The sequence below is a fragment of the Python bivittatus genome, unplaced genomic scaffold (assembly GCF_059951505.1).
Source record: "Python bivittatus isolate LINGU-HERP-01145 unplaced genomic scaffold, Pbiv_v1 ctg000080_np1212, whole genome shotgun sequence".
NCBI lineage: Eukaryota > Metazoa > Chordata > Lepidosauria > Squamata > Pythonidae > Python > Python bivittatus.
In genome coordinates, this window is record NW_028277035.1 from 56,372,822 (window position 1) to 56,392,260 (window position 19,439).

Here is a 19,439-nt window from a genome sequence, read left to right on the forward strand (position 1 = left end):
TCAAATCCTGTTGCATATATTAACACATCCTCTTTTCCACATCTGGCAATAAATTATTGCAATGGCTACTTTCATTCAATACTTCTGTTGATTCACAGTGTTTAAAGTTGTTAAAATGTACTAAATGTTTATTAGCCAATAATAACATTCTGTTCATCTTAAATCTAAAGATTATTTTGTTTAATCTTTATATGCATTATAATCATATAAAAAAAATTTTTTTAATCTAGTTAGATTTTTAACAAGGAATATTTGGGGTTGATAAAATGATTTAATGTTTTATTCAGTTATGCAGAATTTACTTGATACAAACTTATTTTTGACAACATTTTCCATCATAACAAAATGCATTGCTTTCCCCATCTTGACTTTGAAAACAAACCAAGGGTATGCCTTAGAAATAGAAAAGATCTCAAATTCTTTTCCACAATTTTAGAGCTACTTTTTCTACATATTCCACCAAAATGTCAGCTAGACAATTCACCAGAAGTGTGATAAAATGCCATGTTGTATCTGTCAGTATGTGACCAGTTGTGATGACACAGGAATAGGCTATTAAGGATTTACCATCTTTTTCCTATTTGTTACAATTTTAAACATGTTATTCTGCCATATGAAATAAGGTGGGATAAGTGCTGGCAAGTATTCTTAAACCAATTAATTAAATTACTCAGAATTTAGCTTCAGTTTTAAACATACTGAGGAGTAAGCACCACTAAACACAGCAGAATTATTTCTGCAATGGAACTTCAGAATAACAAGATGGTATTATCAGTTTATGAACAATTCTGGAATAGCTCAGGAATGTCTAATCCAATATCTTCCACTGTAGGACTTGATGGAAAAGGTTCTACTGAAAATAATGTTCATTTTGCCATTAGAAAGCAAAGTTTTTTTTCCTCCTACATGTTATTTTATATTGCAGGGGAAACACCATTAAAATCAATCTGTTATTATATTGCAAGATTACAGATCTTCTGGAGCATACTCACTCCTTCATAGGAAATTAAGGCTGTCATTCTAAAGCCACTTATCTAACAGGCTTATCTAACAGGAATTCAAAATAGAAGTGCCACTTGTTTATATAAATCAAAATGGTGTGACCATACTATATATATATGCTATGTAGAAGAAGAAAAAATACAGAGGAGAGAACCCATGTGATTAGGAAGCTGGAACAATTCTAGGTAGAACATCAAACTTTAGGTTGGGGCAAAAAAGGCAAATCATGGGGTCATAATAGAAATGTATGTCATCATGCAAGGCACATAGTGAGTAGAGAGAAATAATAGAATACAGGTACATCCAATAAAATTATGGAAGAAACAGCCAGAGATACAGAACAAATAATTCTTCATGTAGTGTATGATTACATTTAGAAAATTGTTACCACTAGATTTAGTGATATAACTGCACTTGAATGACTTTAAAAGACTGCTAGTCCTTATGCCTGTATGTTGTTTCTTGAATAGGAAACATTAAGCATTTAAATACCACTTGTGAGGGTTCAAATACAAAATTGATCTGGAGTTTGCATCCTGCTTGGTCATTGTGGGAACAGAATGTTGAACCGGGCAGGTTCTTAATTCATATATCTTTTTAAATGATCTTTAGGTCTATCAGCCAGCTATCTCCTAAAGCAGCATTTCTAAAGTGTGGTCCTAGGAGCCCTGGGGGTGCTTCAAGACCCTCTCAAGATACACAAAATCAGAATTATTTGCCAGCCTATGTTGAAAAGTTCTTAAAATTCCATCAAACAATCATGAGAAGTAGTAGCAGCAGCCAATGTGTTAATTTTTAACACAGTAAATACAGTATTGATAAATATAATCCATACAAAGAAAAGCTCTTTTGGGGTCCTCCATTATTTTTAAAAGTGGGAAGGGGTCCTGAGAGAAAAAAGTTTAAGAAACATTGTTCTAAAGCCACTCACTTTAATAAAACTGCAATTGTATAGATGGCGATGAATCAGTTACCCAAGTCTAAATAATTATACAAAAAGAGAGTTGCCCAAGATGTCTTACTATCTTGTTTCTCATTTTCTTTACCTGAAAAAATGACTCTCTGCCATCTCTAATACTGAAAAAAGATTATCTTTATAAACACTGTGAATGAAGTTAGGTTCACGTTAACACATTCTCAAGCAAGCATTAAACTGATTGGGTAGAGAAGGGGAATAACCATTGAGCTGGCACCACATTTTCTCTTTCAGTCAGCCTTTTCCAACTCTGGTGATCCCTACATGTGTGAACTTTGCCTCTCAGAATTTCCCAGTCATGGAAGCCTGGGTCCAGATGCCAACCTGTGGAAAGGCTGCCTTAAGTGTTTTAATGCTTGGGTTTCTATCCCTCTAGGCTTCAGGGGAGGAGGGGGAGGAGGAGAGGAGGGGGAGGAGGAAAAAGGGCTTTAAATTATGTCTCTGCCATCCATACACCTCTTTTCTTTGGAAATATGTCATTTACTATGTAATGTCTTGAACTGTGAAGAGCCAAGACAGTCTGCCAGTGTTCCCTAACATCTTGTCCCCATGATTCTCTTTTAATATCTAAAATATGAAATTACTATCAACAGTTTTCTGAGAAAGGGGAACAAATTAAACCTGCTTACATTCAAGGTGTGTCTATGTGTAGAAAAGAGAGCACTATTACTAATTTGATTTCTCATACTGAGATCAAGTAAAAAAAAATTATGCACACACATAGTTGATAGATAGATGATAGATAGATATTGCATACAAGTTTAAAATAAATTAATTTATCAGAAGAGCATTTCTCGTTTCTTTAATCTTTTAACATTGGAGGAAGTCAGAGTGTTTGTCTTCAAGCAAGTAATTAAGTACAACTCTATCCTTCATTTTTATGCTTCCTCATAATTCAGTATAAGAGTTGTATTTCCTGTTGAGCTACAATTTGAAGCATGATCAAAATAGATCCACTAAAATCAAAACACAGTTCTTGAATAGAATGGGTCATAAAACCAAGTCTAGAGTGAAATCCAATTCATCATTTCTACATTGTATTTTAAATTATTGGTCATAACTGATTTCTTAATTTGATTTTAATGCTGCATCACTTAAAAACACATATTTTAATTAATCCAGGGTTATTCTTCATTATATTGTACCACTATGATACTAGTTCTTTTGTTTTCAAGCTTTATTGTGACTAAACAGATAATCTGGTGAGCTAAAAACTCAAGGTTGAAGTATTTGCAGATTGAAATCTCTGTTCTCTTGCCATTTTAAGAAAACAGTTGGCCTTTATTTAAAAAAGTATAAGACCTCTGCTGCAAATTATTCTCTTCTCTAATATATATTGCAAGATTTGTATTATATGTTATGAACAATTAAACCTAAATGTTAGGTGATTAGGTAATCCTGTTATTAGAATAATTATTTTTAAGAAACAAAAATTAAAAAATGGTTAGCTGAAGTCAAAATTTATTCAGTGTCATCATTTCACCTTTCAACAGAAACTGATTTCCTGTTGTTAAACTATCTTACTTTTCATTTAATTCATTTTCCTATAGGGGAAAGAAAGATCCAGAAAGGGAATGATTGCTTATTACAGGCGGGAACCCAAGGCAACTCATGTCTGAAAGCAATTGAGGAAAGAATAATGAGTTCTTGATGCTGCCTTGGCTTTAAAAAGGCATCACAGCATGCTCCTAAAAAGCTAAGAACAACTCATCTAATTGCTGGGAATTTATCTTCCTGGTCACATTAGCCTGGGTATTCATTTAGCACTCACATCTCTTTCTTTGCCAACTAACCTTTCAAAATCTGACCTCATTTTAAGCTGTTGGTAAATTTGTGGGTCTTCACACCATTCTCCATTAGCTGCCCGTCACTGATACTGTGATTCAGATGGCAGTCTTAATCCTTGCCGACAAAGGGACAATAAAGCCCACTTCCTGTTTAATAATTAAATCGTTAAGATTCAATAACTGCATCTTGAGGTTTGAGTGATGCTCAGTGTCATTTAAACACAGTTGTCTCATTTTGGGTCATTAAATGGAGTGTGGTTTGTCTGATCATTATTGCGTTTAGAATTAAATATTTGCCAGAGAAATGCGTAACCAGTAGATTCTGTTGTGAGCATGACTGTATCAAATTTCTTCCAATAAAATCTTGGGTGCTAAAAGAAGAGGCTTTGAGGGCTTATAACATCTTTCCAATCTACATTGTCACCACCACTCTGTTGCTGCTCCTTTATCTTTACTTTTTTATAGGCAAGACCTAATTCTTGCTCACAACATGATGCTATCAGACATGTCACAAACACAATGATGTCACAATGCCATGTAACCAGTCAGGCCCAGTGATATTGTAGCATCACTGAGAAAGCAAAGGGCTACATTACTTTCACTCTGATCAGGGGAGAAGAAAAAATATATCCTGTTAAGGAAGGAGGCCATGGGGAGGCAACTAGCTGCAGATGATACAGACTGTCTGGAGCTCATGGGAGAGTTGAAATCCTAAAGATTTGGGACAGTGCCTTGCCTGCCCCTGAGTTATGTTTCCCTGACATGTGCCCACTACACTATGCATGGACACATTCTTCCTCTTTCAAGCCCACATGACAAGTTATTTAAAAAAGTCATATTTTTCACATAACAAAAGAATCATGAAAAGAGAGTTTCCCTAAGGACTAAGCATTCTCTTCAACAGTAACTGAAACAGTTGAATATTTCAAAGTGAAAATTACATAGTAAATGTTTCTTTTCAGGAGTCCATGGGTATATATTCCTAATCACAATGATGCCAAGCTCTGCCCTTTGTACTTGCACTGTGACACTGTACACAACACTAAGGAGCAGAGTTGTGGGGCCTGTGCTAGATTCTCCAAATATAAGTAGGAGTATATGCATTTGTATATTTAAAAACAACATACAAATGTATATATTTTAAGATCCCTTAAAATTATGGCAACGACATGACAGCTTCAAAAAGATTTGGAATTACTGTATGAACTGTCAACTGAGGAGAGAGAAACACACTGGAGATGAAGGGAGGAATTACCAGCTCAATCTGTTACCAGCATGTACTAAATATTCTGGAAGAGCATCAAAGTTGGCAGAATGTATGCCATTCTTTTTAAAAACCTCCCACTCCAGTGACACCCTATGTTACAGTGGAGGGCTCTGGGAAGAAGGAAAGGATTCACTTTCATTTCCCATTGTCTAGAACCTCTTCTAACCCATTACATTCACTATAAGATGCCCAAGATCAGGGGCTAGCAAACAACCCCAAATCTCAGTCCTCTGAACCTGTAGGAGGACAAGAAGTTGTCTAGTCTTGTTTTGTTTTTTTGTTTTTTACATTTATTTTATGTTTGTAACTTGGGCTTTTTGACTTTCTAATCCATCAGTTCTGAGTGGTTTACAGAAATCTCAATTCAGGTTGAAAACATGCAAAATCAAACAAAAGAAAGAAGACAACTCACGCATGGTATCATGAATTCAGGAACAGTTCTTGATCTTCTTTTCCATTCCCAAAGGCCCTCCTGAAGAGCCAGATGTTCAAAATACCAACAAGGAAGGAGCCATCCTTATCTCTATTGATAAGCTATTCCAGAGAAAGAAGGCTCATCCCCAAGGTTCCTGATGTTGACATTGCTTTGGGATTGGGATTGTTGGGATGTTGACATGGTCTTCAGATTTTTATTGCTGTGAGCCACCCAGAGTTGCTTTAAATGGGCAGCCATACAAATCTTTTAAAATAAAATAAATAAATCCACAGCAATATCTCCCTATTGGATCTTACTGGACAGGCAGATTTTACAGAGCTGATAATCTCATAGTTACCCAGGTCCTGATTCATGAAAGGCTTCAAAGGTGACAACCAATATCTTGAATTGCATCTTGAAGTCTTGTATTTATTTATTTATTTATTTATTTTTACATTTGAACAGGCAATGGCCTTCCAGCCGTCAAGCACAGCAAGTAATATATTCAATAGTAGGATACTGGTGAGTTGCGGGTAAGGAGAAGAAAAGTGTCCTGTCCTCCTTCTGCCCACATGAGACTCCTCTGCAAAGTTACCTAGAGCTACCCTTTGTAGCATGCAGCACACCTGTCATGGAGAAGAAACAAGCAACCTATTTTATTTGCACCAACCATCATGTTGCAGCATAAAGACAGGAATTGGTAGCTGAAGCGTTTGGGAAGACTTTTCAAAAACGTGACCTAGTTGGCAACAGGCATTTGCTCCATAAAATGTTTTACGGGAGGCATTACTTAAAAGAAGGGCAGGCAATCCTTTTGCAGCCAGGAGCCACAGCTTTAGAAATTGGTTTGGCTTCTAAGGGCAACGTAGGAATGAATCTGCAGCATCACCTAAAAGAAAGGGGATTGGTTTTCAGTTCTTCTTTTTTCTTTCTTTCTTTTTGGGTGTTGAATATTTTGCTTTTTATTTGGGTAAAAAAAAATTGCAGCATCAGGTTTTTTAAAAAAATTTGGTGACTGAATTTCAGTCAGTGATGTCAAAATAGTGGGCTAAACTGAGTGATTAAAGCCCCACCCCTAACATGTGTCACACACACTTTACAAAAGGGTGGGCTTTCCATCACCTGTCACACCCACCATTTTGACATCACTGACCCCCATAAATGCCCCTACACTCCAACAGAGAGATAAAAATATATCCCATTGTTTTGTTGCAGGTCCCACATGATTATTTTTATGTGTGCAAGAACCAGTTTTTAAGGTCTCTATGAGTGAAAGCATGTACTGTACATTTCCACAAAGAAATCGCACTGAAATCAGAGGAACTTCCTCAGCTTGAATCACATTTCTTGTTAATTTATCTGGCTTGTAATTCAGTAGGCCCCTTTTCTGTTAGTTTCGATAAATAAATGGATAAATAATCAGATACTCTTCACTGGAACTAAGTAGTTTTGACAATAGGTCTTAATGATATTAAAAGAATTCAACATATCAAAGAAAAGGCACTTCCGGGGACAGAGGTTATGCAATGTATTAGGCATGCAAAGGGGAAAAAAATAAGAGTTTCATGCATTGGAAATGATCTTTTGATCCCAGGCAGACTCATAAAGCCCAATTAATCTGAAGCGACTGGCTCGATGCCAGGCCCAGCTTCAGCAATCAGTACTGTGGGTTGGCTGTTGGGGTCCACATACTGGCAGAGAGCCCAACCCTAAGCAGAAACAATGTAGAACCATGCTTTCTCCTCAGGCTTCTACTTTGACTACGTTTCCTTCTTCTTACCCACCTGAATCCATGAGACTTCCAGCTATAATGTGTGTATCCTAGTTGCTTTGGCAACCAGGTTTAAAACCTAATCTTCACTGAGCTATGCCTGTTCCTCTGGATTTTCCCCTTGCAGTTTCACAGGAAGGCCACATTCCCATAGATTAGGCTTCCATGTTTGTTTCTTAAAACATCCAGTTCTCATAGGGTTTTATCTGGTTAAAGAGGTTTTTATAGATACTGAATTCTCCTCAGCTCCCAGTGAAATTAGGAAGTGGACATTTGATCCTTTTCCACAGTCACTGTATACAAGGTCATGGTGCATGCAATGTATGGGCTGCAACACGGCTGTTGGTCGGTCTGGCATACTCCATAACACCCACCCACCTGCTCATGCTGTATAGTGCATGCCTGCCCACAGCCTCTGCCAGCCCACACATGTCCTGTGCCAATCTGCCCATGCTCCTCAGCACTTGCCCTCAGCCCTCACTGGCTTGCCCACACTCCCCTCTCCAGCATACCCTAACTGCCCGCACTCCTTTTCTAGAACTCCCACTTCTTCCTGCTTAATGGCCCATGAGGTCCTGGGGTTACAACAGCAACCGGGACTGCCAGGATTGCTGTCACTAAGCAATGCAGTCATATGACATTGTGCTTTGCGACCACATCGTTTAGTGATGGCAATCCTGGTCCCGATTGCTGTTGTAACCCCAAGGCTACCTGTAGCATTTTAATTGTACCATCTTATACAGTTTTAAAGAGTTCCATTTTATTAACTCCTCAGCTTTGTTGCTAGCAATATTTTCTAGGACTAATTTAACTTGAATTGAGTGATTGACTGTGTTTATATACTGCTAGATTCAACTGAAATGAGTCCCATAAATTTATAGCATAAAAAACATAAAAACAGAATAAAAACATAAAAACCAATTGAAATTGTCTGTCCTTAACAGTTTCCGGAACGACAACAATGAGACTGCCAATCTTGAGGGGGAGAGTATTCCAGAACATGGAGCTGACATCAAGAAATCTTGTGAGTCCTGATCCCTTTCACTTCCCCTTTATAGTGGACCATTAAAAGATATTGGTGGGAGGCCTACCCTGGTCAAGAACCACAGAGGAGAAGGTCTTTTAATTAACTCATTGCCATGCCATATGGATCAACACTAGCACTTAGAACTGTACCCAGAAATATACTGGTAACCAACACGGCGACCAAAAGATAGGTGCTATAGGACTACAGAGGCTTTGATCTGTTAATATACTTGGCTTCAGTTTCAGCCTGTTCCATCCGATCCAGATCTGAACAGCCTCCAGACACCATTCAAGACTTCTACTACATCTCCAGCTCAGCCCTAGATGGAGATGTATAGTTGAGTAACATCAGCATACTGATGATATCTCACTCCAAATTGATGGGTGACCTCTCCCAGTGACTTCATATAGATGTTAAAGAGGAATGGGGAGAGAGGGCCCACAAGGCTGACTGCCAACACTGCCACTGGTACTGATCACTCAGGTAGGAGTGAAACCAATGAAGCACAGTGCCCCCAATCCTTGTAACTGGTTGAGGAAGAGATAATGAGAGGTCTAAAAGGACCAGAAGAGGGTGCACTCCTTCCATCCAGATCCTGATTGGGATCATCTATCAGGGCGATTGATGCAGGTTCTATCCCGTGACAACATACCATTTTCTGATAAACTTCCCAATGTTGGAGACAGGGCAACTAACACTGTTGGATCCAAGGATAGTTTCTTAAGGAGAGAATGCACCACTGCCTCTTTCAAGGTTGATGGAAATGTCCCCTCTCCCAAAGAGGTATTGATCATATTCCCTCTGGCTCCTCAAAGAAGCCAAGAGGGTCACAGATCAAGCCAACAAGTGGCAGAAGGCATACTAGAGAGCAACCTTTCCAATTTTGGTTAAAAAAAAAAACAGTAAATATTACAAGACATTGTTCCAGGCACTGCATCAAATTCTGCCCATGTAGAGTTAAAATTACAGCAGATCTGAGTGACTTCATCAGCAAAATGTTGTGCTAACTGCTCCCAGCAGCTAGACAATAGTTCTTCTTGCTCAACAGTTCTTAACAGGGAATAGACAACCTTAAACAAGGCCACTGGAAGACAACCTGCTGATAGAAAAAAAAAAAAAAGAGTGGAGAAGTAAGCAAATTTTAATAATGTCATACTTGTACATTAGAATTTGAGACATTGACATATGTGTTATTTGAACCTTGCCAGTATTAATTCTTCAAGAAGGAACAAGAACATCAGAGTTGGTAATGGAATGGAATGTTGGTTCAAGGAAATAATTACAGCTGGGTGGGAAAGATAACTTTAAGTGCTAAGTATAACACTTAAGTGATTCTCTTGAGTTGACTCACCAGGGCATAGTAAAAGACACTAACTTATGGCTCAGCTTTAACAAAACCAGATGTCATCTGTGTCCAACATAAATTGTTGACTACTGTCTCTTTTGGGTGTCAACAGGTATTGAAAAAAAACATTAAAAATAAAAGTTTTGGCTTGTAAATGTATCTATCAAAATGAATCTTGTTCCTGGCAGATTAAGATGTTCCCCACAGCAGGTTTGTAAAAAATATATACATATTTCTGGGAAATGTACCAAATATTGTACCACTTACTTTAAAATAGAATGCAGAATGGTATATTCATTGCAGGTGACATCTGCCATTCATACAAACAGAAAATACCCCCAATGTCATTTATTTATTCATCAACTTGGAGACCACTTGAAACTCAACATTAAAAAAACTAAGATCATGGCATCTGGACCCATCAATTCCTGGCAAATAGAAGGGGTAGAAATGGAAGCAGTAACAGACTTCATTTATTTGGGCTCCAAGATCACCGCAGACGGAGACTGCAGCCATGAAATTAAAAGACGCTTGCTCCTTGGGAGGAAAGCTATGGCAAGCCTAGATAGCATATTAAAAAGCAGAGACGTCACCTTGCCGACAAAGATCCGCATAGTCAAAGCTATGGTTTTTCCAGTAGTAATGTATGGCTGTGAGAGCTGGACCATAAAAAAGGCTGAGCGCCGAAGAATTGATGCCTTTGAACTGTGGTGCTGGAGAAGACTCTTGAGAGTCCCCTGGACTGCTAGGAGGTCAAACCAGTCAATCTTAAAGGAAATCAACCCTGACTGCTCATTGGAAGGATTGATAATGAAGCTCAAGCTCAGATACTTTGGTCACCTAATGCAAAGAGACGACTCTTTGGAAAAGACCCTGATGCTGGGAAAGATTGAAGGCAAAAGGAGAAGAGGACGGCAGAGGATGAGATGGTTAGATAGCATCACTGAAGCAATGAGCATGAAACTGAGCAAACTCAGGGAGGCAGTGATATGGTTCATGGGGTCACGAAGAGTCGGACACGACTTAACGACTAAACAACAACAACAATTGGAGGCCACCTCAATCACAAAAAGTCATTCTAGGCAGCTTATATAATAGGGTTAAAATTGGTAAAAATAACAAAAAGAAATAAAAGGAGAAACATAATCAACACAGTAGCTCCGTTGCTCCTGTGCAGATTCACTGCTCTTAAAAATACCTATTTTATTTCATTGCACATTGACACTGTCACATTATTGCTTAAAGTCTTTGTTAGGAATAACAGTAGAGCAAAGGCCATACCAAGTTCCATCTGGCATGGGGCCAGGTTATCTGAAGGACTGCCTCTCTCTTGTTACATCTACTTGTCCCATCAGGTCTGGCAGGAGAAGCATGCTGCAGGTCCCATCTGCAAAAGAGTTCCACCTGATGAGGCACATCTTTTCTGCCATGGCACCCTCTCTCTGGAATATAATCCTTCCCGCAGTGAGGTTAGCCCCAACCTTCATGGTTTTCCAGCTGTTAAAATGTGTTTTTTTCAGCAAGCCTGGGTATCCCCTGGTAATAGTGAACCCTCACGTTGGCTGTATTATATCTCATGTTTTCCCTCTCATGGCCTTGTTTTTATCTATGTTTATTGTTTTAATTGGTTTTGTAGTAGGTTTTAATAGTAGGCTTTATTGTATGCCACCCAGTCGCTTTGTGTGAGATGGGTGGCTATATAAATTTGATAAATAAATAAATAAAACTTTCTTCTCACATGACGATTATTTGGAACAAGAAATATTGCTTAAGGCCTTCAATGCATTTAGGCTAGTTGTTTACAACACTATCCAAATAGTTTGTAAACTTTCTCTGGAAATCTACTCTTAACATTTAATCTTTCTGAAAATGTTATCTTTTTACTTCTCTCTCTCTCTCACGCACACACACACACACACACACACACACTCACATTTGAGACCTATGTTCAGGAACAGTCCTTCTAGAAAGTCTTTTAGGTCTACTATCACCTAACCAGCCCAGTTACTTGCTGTGGATTTACCAATTACTTTATTGATAATTAAATAATACAGCAATGACTATACTAGTTACTCCACCTTCACTGCCATGGTTATGTCCATGTGTCCTATTAATAAATCCTGGAAACAATTCTGTAGGAAATGCTTTATGAAGTTAATGCTGCTTGCTTGATAGCTTCCTGGCTGATACACACAAAGACAGAAGAACCCTTCTCAGGAAACATGCAGAACAAGTTGGCTATGGAACTGCAGCTCTAAGCATAAAATAGCTGTAGAGCACACTAATAATGAAAGGCATTGTGTGGTCTTTGGATGTGAAAAGGGTTTCAGTGTGGTGAGAATTTGAAGAGTTCATATTGGATCATTAGGGAAAGGAGCAAGCATAAGCACCAACCTAAGCAACGTTGCTCATAAGGCCCACATTCTTCATGGCGTTTGGAGAAGTGCAGCCTTGGTAACAGACTCCCTCATCCACTGAGAACAATGGCTCACGAAAACAAACTCTTCCCAAGGACGTTTCAACTTTGGTTCCTGTGCGCAGCTCTGAATCAGGATGACAGAAGGGAATGAGCAAAAATATTTGCACTACAAATGGCATTTGATTATGCATAAAAGTAGCTCTCAGGTTCATTCAGGTTCAGGTTCTTTTTTTGCAATGGGTTTCCTTTTTTTAATAAGATAACAAACTACAGGTATAAAAAAGCTGCAGTATGAAGTCAAATATAAATAACAGCAAGGTCATCATTTCTAATCCTTGAAAACTGAACACAAAAACATAGTTTAAAATACTTCATGTTGCGTGTCAGAGGAAAAATATGGAGAAATAAAAATATACTATGATTTGATTTTGCAGGACTATTTTCCTAAATGATTTTCTCTGGGAGTTTTTCACAATCATATTGTACAACTGTCATATCTTAGCTAACTCTTGGCTGTTATCCCATGGCCATCCAGATCCCAAGCTTGCTAGCTCTCTGCAATTCTCTATTGTATGTATGTATGTATGTATGTATGTATGTATGTATGTATGTATTTATATTTCAAATTTGTCACGCCCGTCTCACTACAGAGTGATTCTGGGCGGATTACAGTAAAAACAGAATAAACTTTAATTAAAATAGACAAATATTAATTAATTGATTAAAACATGCTAGAAATGCTATATTCTGTTCAGTCCTTAGAGAGATCTAAAACCTTTTCCTAACTCCCAAGTATCCTTATGAACATCTCTAAGTAAAAAAGGCCATATAATCAACGATTCGTGTTTTAACCTGTTGTCTCCCCATTTGGAAGGAGAATTACTTCCCAGACATAAATTAACTAGCCTTCTAGGCTGGTGGCTATATTTTACTGACTAGAGAAAAGTCAACTCCTTAAATAGTAGCCTTCCTATGTTGCACAAAGATTGTCTCTAAGCCTTCTAAAACCATGGAGAGAAGGGTATTATAGTATGCCAAGGTAAATGTGTTATGATATTTTGCGATAAAAAGATGTTCCAAATATCTTGCCACCTGGATGTTTGAACATCCTATTCCCAATTAACCACATCCGTTGAGATTATGCAAAGGGATCTGTGCATCAGTATCAATTATCTCTGTCTTAGCACTGTTGTAGCTTCATATCCCATCCTGAGAAGCATCTGAAGGGAAAACCCAGTAGGAGTCTTGTTCTTCTCTACTCCTGCACCCATGATGCCTGAAGTTATCACCTAGTATTAAGGGGGTTAACCCTTTTGGAAGAAGCCCAATTTAAGCCAGTAACCAGGCTCTGGACTCAGGACCCATTTCACCACTTGAAAGACTTTTCTTAAGAACTTGGATTGTAAGTTCTGAATTGTTTTGTTCTCTGAATCAAATTAGGTGCCATAAAGGGGGCATGCCAAAGCTTCAGTTGTCAACAGTTTAACTGCAGCTGCCATATACTGAGTTCCTGTTATATGAAAATTGGATAAAATGGCCACAGTGCTTCCTTGTACCTTCAGGACAGGAGGAAGCTGTCCAGAATTGAAGGTTTACAATTTCCAGAGGTATGAAAAATCATCCCCAAGTAATCGAAACATGCCATTGATTCAAAATATTGTCCATTAATCATCCAAGTCTGAATTATTTTGCAAACTCATATTAATCTTAATTCATTAGCAGGAAGATCTTTTCTTTCATTCTTAAAGAACAGAATAACTATTTCAGTACCCCAATCTCAAGGATATATGGCTATGCTGTCTATGTGTGTGAATTAGATCCAATCAGCTCTAGGGGAATTAGGTCAAACATACATGTCTTTCCAACTTTTGATTAATTATTTTAACAAATTAACATTCTTACCTTTCTATTTCAAACTAGCCATGGTTTTCAGCATTCATTCCAGTGCCATAGCAGTACTTAGATATTGAAGCTTCACTAGTGAGCATCATTTGTGCCTGGCTTGAACTTGACAGAAGCTACTCAGTACAAATAAATAAGAAACTTCATTGCAGACCGAGATGAAACCACTTTAAGCAATTGATTGCCCTCTGTTAACATGAGATTGCAATTTCTTCTTATACTCTCTGGTGCTTTTTTCTCTGTCTTTCCCATGGCTTTATGGACACTTTGCTTCATGTGCCTTATGTTTAATGCTAGGTGGCAGTTGATGGTTGACACAGACCTGTGGGTTTGAGTGCTGGGAAACAAAGTGCTGGATTATTTCAAGGCTGTGTAATGAATTAATTACATGTTCGTCCAACCTCTTATAAAAATAGATTTTGTGCTTAGAAGCTACAAATGATTCTTCCAAAACCTCTATCAAATTGTAATCTGAAATTAGTATCACTGATATCCAGATTTTAAAAAATCCAATTTACAAATGCTAAAGTTGAATGAAGTATGAAGAAGCATTCTAAGAGAAATCAAGCTTGGTTTTAAGTTCTACAAAACTTTTAAAATGGTTACATCGTAACTGACTTAGTTCAATGTAATATTATTTAAAGGGGTAGTTTAAACAAAAAAATTGAATTTACCAGCTATTTTAAATCTGAGATTATCCCATAGTGTGAGCTTTTCATTATATAACATATCACACAGGAAGGCAAGCTAAGACACTTAGAATATGGTTTTGAAGACAAAGAGAAACTGTTTTAATCATCATCATTATCCAAACAGAAGAGAGTAGAAGTTTCCAAAGTAAAGTATAAAATAGATAAAATAAAAATATTCAGCTAGTAATTAGAGGCTGGGAAAAAAAGTTGGGGGGGGAATACAGAAACAGTGTATGTGAGAGAGATGCAAAGAAGACGTGAGTAATAAGAGAATCAGAGAGGTGAAAATGATGACAAGATGGAAGAAAGTTTAAGAATAGATTGAGCAGTGAGGGAGAAAAACTGGACCAACGGGAGAGCTTAATGAGGAAGAACAAAAGAATGATGTGAGTGGAGAAGAAGAAGGAGTAAGGGGAGAAGAACTTAGAGGCTAACTCAAAGGAGCTGGAGGGAGGGACTTACAAGATGATTCAACTCAGCAGGGGGTAGGTGTTTAACCTGTGGGGTGAGGAACCACTTGAGCGATTACCCCTAGGCCAAAATGGTTATGCAACAGTTTTCTCCTGTATATACTCTTCCTATGCAAAGGAGAAGTGATTCATTTCATTGTCCCCAAAGGATGTCAAACTGGAGGGGGAGGGGGTTTAAAGAATTCCACAGAATTTTTTACCATTATTTTGGTTCTATTTGTTTAAAAAATTGGTAGGAACAGCAATGCAGTTTGACTGATTTAGCTATTTGCTTCTGTAAAATAGTTAGAGTATGATTAGCAGAAAAACAGTTATGTTCGCAACTAGGAGATGGTTTTTTAAAAATTTGGTTGGATTTCCCAGGGAGAGATTGGAGGGGATACATTCCTGTTTTTGTTTTGTTTTTCGCAAAGCCCTGATTCTAGAGCTGGAAAGGGACCAGCTCCTTGGAGAGAGCAGCTCCTGAACCCAGGAAGTCCCCATATCAGCAGAAGGATTACATGTTTATGGGGAAAATATTTGCACGTCTTTTGATGTTTCATATGTTTTGATTATAAGACCTCCCACTGCAGACAAGACAAGCTCCAATTTATTTTTTTAAATACCTAGCTTTTGTTGAAATGCTACAAGATAAAGAAAGCTCCTATGCTGAATATATCTTAACATTATTCTTTGCCATATATTTCATTTATACTGAATGAATTCTACAAGAGCGATCTTAGTAAAAACTTCAGATCCTCAGTCAGAAGCTTTTGTTTCAAAGCACTTTTACGATATTGCACAAATATGGGGCTTTGGAGTTTAAAAACATTCTCCAGTATGATGCTTGACATGACATCTCCCTCCCCCCAAATTATATGAGCCAGCCGTATGTTGTACCAAGACTTTCAGATTTGGTCCTTCATTGTAACCGATCATTGTTTGGAAGGCCGTAGAGTCTGTGGAAATCGCCTGTCCCTCCTATCCACAAAAGACAAGAGTTGTTCAGTTGCTGGCACTACATCATTTGCTCTACATGGTCTTTGTCAAGTTGCAGATTTCAAAATTGTTAATTGTTGTGGGAGGGGGAAAAAAGGCTTATTAGTGAAAGAGTACAAAAACAAGCTTCCAGTAAAAATGGAGGCAGCATCCATGGCCTTGCGCTGCAGATAACAAGCTGTTCTTTGGAACGTTTGTTTGTTCTTTCTGTTTTAATCTCTTTATATCTTTTCTCTTCTCTTCTGACCTTACTAATGAATACGGGATGGGGGGGGGATTTTTGAATCATGGTGATATCATGGGTTAACACCCCCTTTCTTCCTTTTACTTTTTGAATGTAAATTCTTTTTGGACATTCTTACTTCTTGCCCAGCATTGACTCCTTTTTCACAAAACACAACCCAATGCTCTTTGGTTATGCATAGTTAACATTTTGCTAATGGGAAGCCAAGATTCTCTCAGCAGCTCAACAACATTTTCAAAAGCACCCTGGCGTTGTTGTAGCAACTGGTGGCTGATCTGTGAATAAAGCAGATGTCATTGTGGCCGGATAAAGAGAGAACGATCCATCACCCAGATACTGCCACTCCTCCTGCCCAAACAAGTCATCAAAATGACAACGTTAGTGCCACTGCCATCAATTAGGGTCTGTGGATCACCTTTACTCTTCTCGTTATGAAATAAATTGGTGTTATGCTACTAATGTGAAGAATGCTTCAGCCGCTGCCAGTGGCTTTCCCATGGGGGAGGCCAAGAGCTCGCTAAGGCACTGACTCTTTGCCAGCCTCCTTTAGTCTGTGATTGATTTTGCACTTTCATCCAAAAGGGTCTGGCCTAAATAAACACAATATCTATTCTAAGAAGTTTCCTTCTCCAGCATTAAATCTGAATTCAGTTCATTAAACATGCAATTAGACATGGGCAGGCATTAGAATAATCTATCCAATACCCATACTTTATACAAAAGCAGTAAGAGAGTTAAATAAATTGTCTTTCTAACTTTGAAAAAATGAAAAAAAAAAAAAAAGGCCTCCTTCTATTTGGCCATTCTCTTCTTCTGAGAATCTCACCAGAGCTATTCACCCAGGCTGAATTGCCCCATTTTACCATTTGCATACTGTGGCAGTGCAGTAGCAGAATGTATTTAATAGTTCTGTATAACATTATTTGCATGCACCATTTCCCAAATGGTTTAATTGTTGCTCCTACACAAAGCTTTCATCACACAACCATTTGCCTCATTCATGGAATTTTATAGGGGTCTAGATGATTTGGCTGTCCTTTCATAATTATTCCATGTTTTCCCTTCTGTCAAATACATTAAGGTGGATAAGATGGAATAATCACACAATACTTTTTGATTGATACTGCTAAGAGTCCTCCATATGGCAGCAACTAAAGAATGGAAAGAGGGAGGGAGAGAGAGAGATTAGTATTCCAGTAAGAAACTAAAAAGATGCCAGTGTAGAACATAAATGGTAGCTTGGAGACATCACCCAGCAAATCATTTCTTTTGGCTTCCTGTTTCTTTCTTTCTTATGTGACAAAAACCCTTGATACTAAAATTAAACAAACGGGGCAGAAATTTAAAAAAGTTAGGTACATTTCTCCTCCTGTAATCAATGGTCTAACTACTAAATTAAGTCAAATATTTAATTCCTATTGACTAAAAAGAATGTACATAAGTTTCTAAATTTATTTGTAACTTGTTTTAATAAATGAATATGTAGTTCATCAAAAAGATTAACACTGCCTTATCACTGAATGAAGTAAATGTGTGGGTTTTGTGCATTTGAATCTAGTTTGGCATTTTAAAAAATCACAACAAAATGGTGTAATCAACAAAAATCAACAACATGGTGTAAATGTTACAAAGTGCTGATGAACTTAAGGTACAACATCAAGAATAAGCATTGGGCAAGGCTGGGGGTTGAGCTGGGAGGCTGTTTGGCTGGCGCCTGGGGGGCGGGCAGGGCAGAGAACTTTTGTTTTAGTGATGTTTCTATGGATTGTTGTGAGTTGCCTGGAGTCATTAGATGAGATAATCCTGTAAAGAAATACATACGTAAATAAATACAATTTGCTCACTTTGATGGTCTTGAGTGCTGCTCAGCTGGCATTTTCTGTAGGCAAGGAGGGAGAACAAAATTCAGGGCATCCACTCTCACATCTCTATTACCTTTTACATTGCCTTCCACCTGTACAGAGTGACTGTCTCCAACAGAGAACCTGCTTTCCTGAAGTTTTCCATAGAATTTAGAACTCCTATTTTCCATGGTTCCAAATGAGGTTAGAGTATAAAGACTGTCTACGTACAAATGGCGATGAGAAAGGAGATGATGGGACTACCAGGTTTCTACCCACTTCCTTCCTTGAGTATAAACACTTATTTCCAGATGATGATTTGCAATGCCATTTCAAATATAAACTTAGTCCAGGCTACCAATTACTGACTTTTTACTCTTCCTTATTTGCTTAAACCTAGACTTAAACATGGCAATTATCAGAGAATATCAAACTGTAATTTTATATATTGTTGCAACCATATTATCATGGTGGTAAGAAATGGTTCTCAAATCCTGATTTGTATTTGTGACAAATCCTTCATGCAGCCTTCTTCACTGCACACACAGTGAACATTTTAAAAATTCTGCGCAGGAAATTGTAATATGATTCAGAAGATCTGAAACATTTAATCCAGTATTGAGGAATCTGGAGCTTTCTTCATGGTGCTTCCATCACTCTGGTCTTTGGCCAACCTGACTGGAAGTGGTAAGAATTCCACATGTGCATACCCTAACCATTGGTTTAGTCAATTAATACATTAGGTTTACATTTATGATTAAATGAAAAGGAGCCTTAATTAATTAGGCAACATTATTATGAATGAACATTTCCACTTCCAAAATAAAAAATTTAGGAAAGTGGGAAATAGATTATTATTTATTACTTACAGCAGAAGGGGGCAACGAGAAGATGGAACAATACGTATGTAAGAGAAGAGGATATCTGTAGCTCAGGGATGAACTGTGGTGTCCTCGGTGCTCTCTGAGCTTGATTGTTTGACTGCAGACATTTCATTATCCGACTGGGTAACATCATCAGTGCATGATGATGTTACTTAGTTGGGTAATGAAATGTCTACAATCAAACAATCAAGCTCAGAGAGCACCAAGGATGCCACAATATGTTTCTATGTGATCTAGTTTTAATGATGAATTTAAGCTTTGATACCATATTGATATGAAATTGTTACTATACAGATCTTTTGTTTGTAACAGTTTTGATGTATATGTAGGTGCTTCATATTATATGATTCCTAGTGTATGTGGGGGTGGGGGGGGTGTTATATTGTACAATCATTCATGTTATCTTGTTACTGTTGTGG

General features: G+C 37.8%; 1 long non-coding RNA gene across 1 annotated transcript in view; it reads left to right on the forward strand.

Annotated features, from left to right (window-relative positions):
• The window catches only part of LOC148216713 (uncharacterized), a 55,291-nt gene that overhangs the window by 3,970 nt on the left and 31,882 nt on the right, over positions 1-19,439 (forward strand). The window contains exon 2 of the long non-coding RNA XR_015794879.1: positions 8,163-8,242. This is a non-coding gene — a long non-coding RNA (uncharacterized LOC148216713). The remainder of the gene's footprint in view (positions 1-8,162; positions 8,243-19,439) is intronic.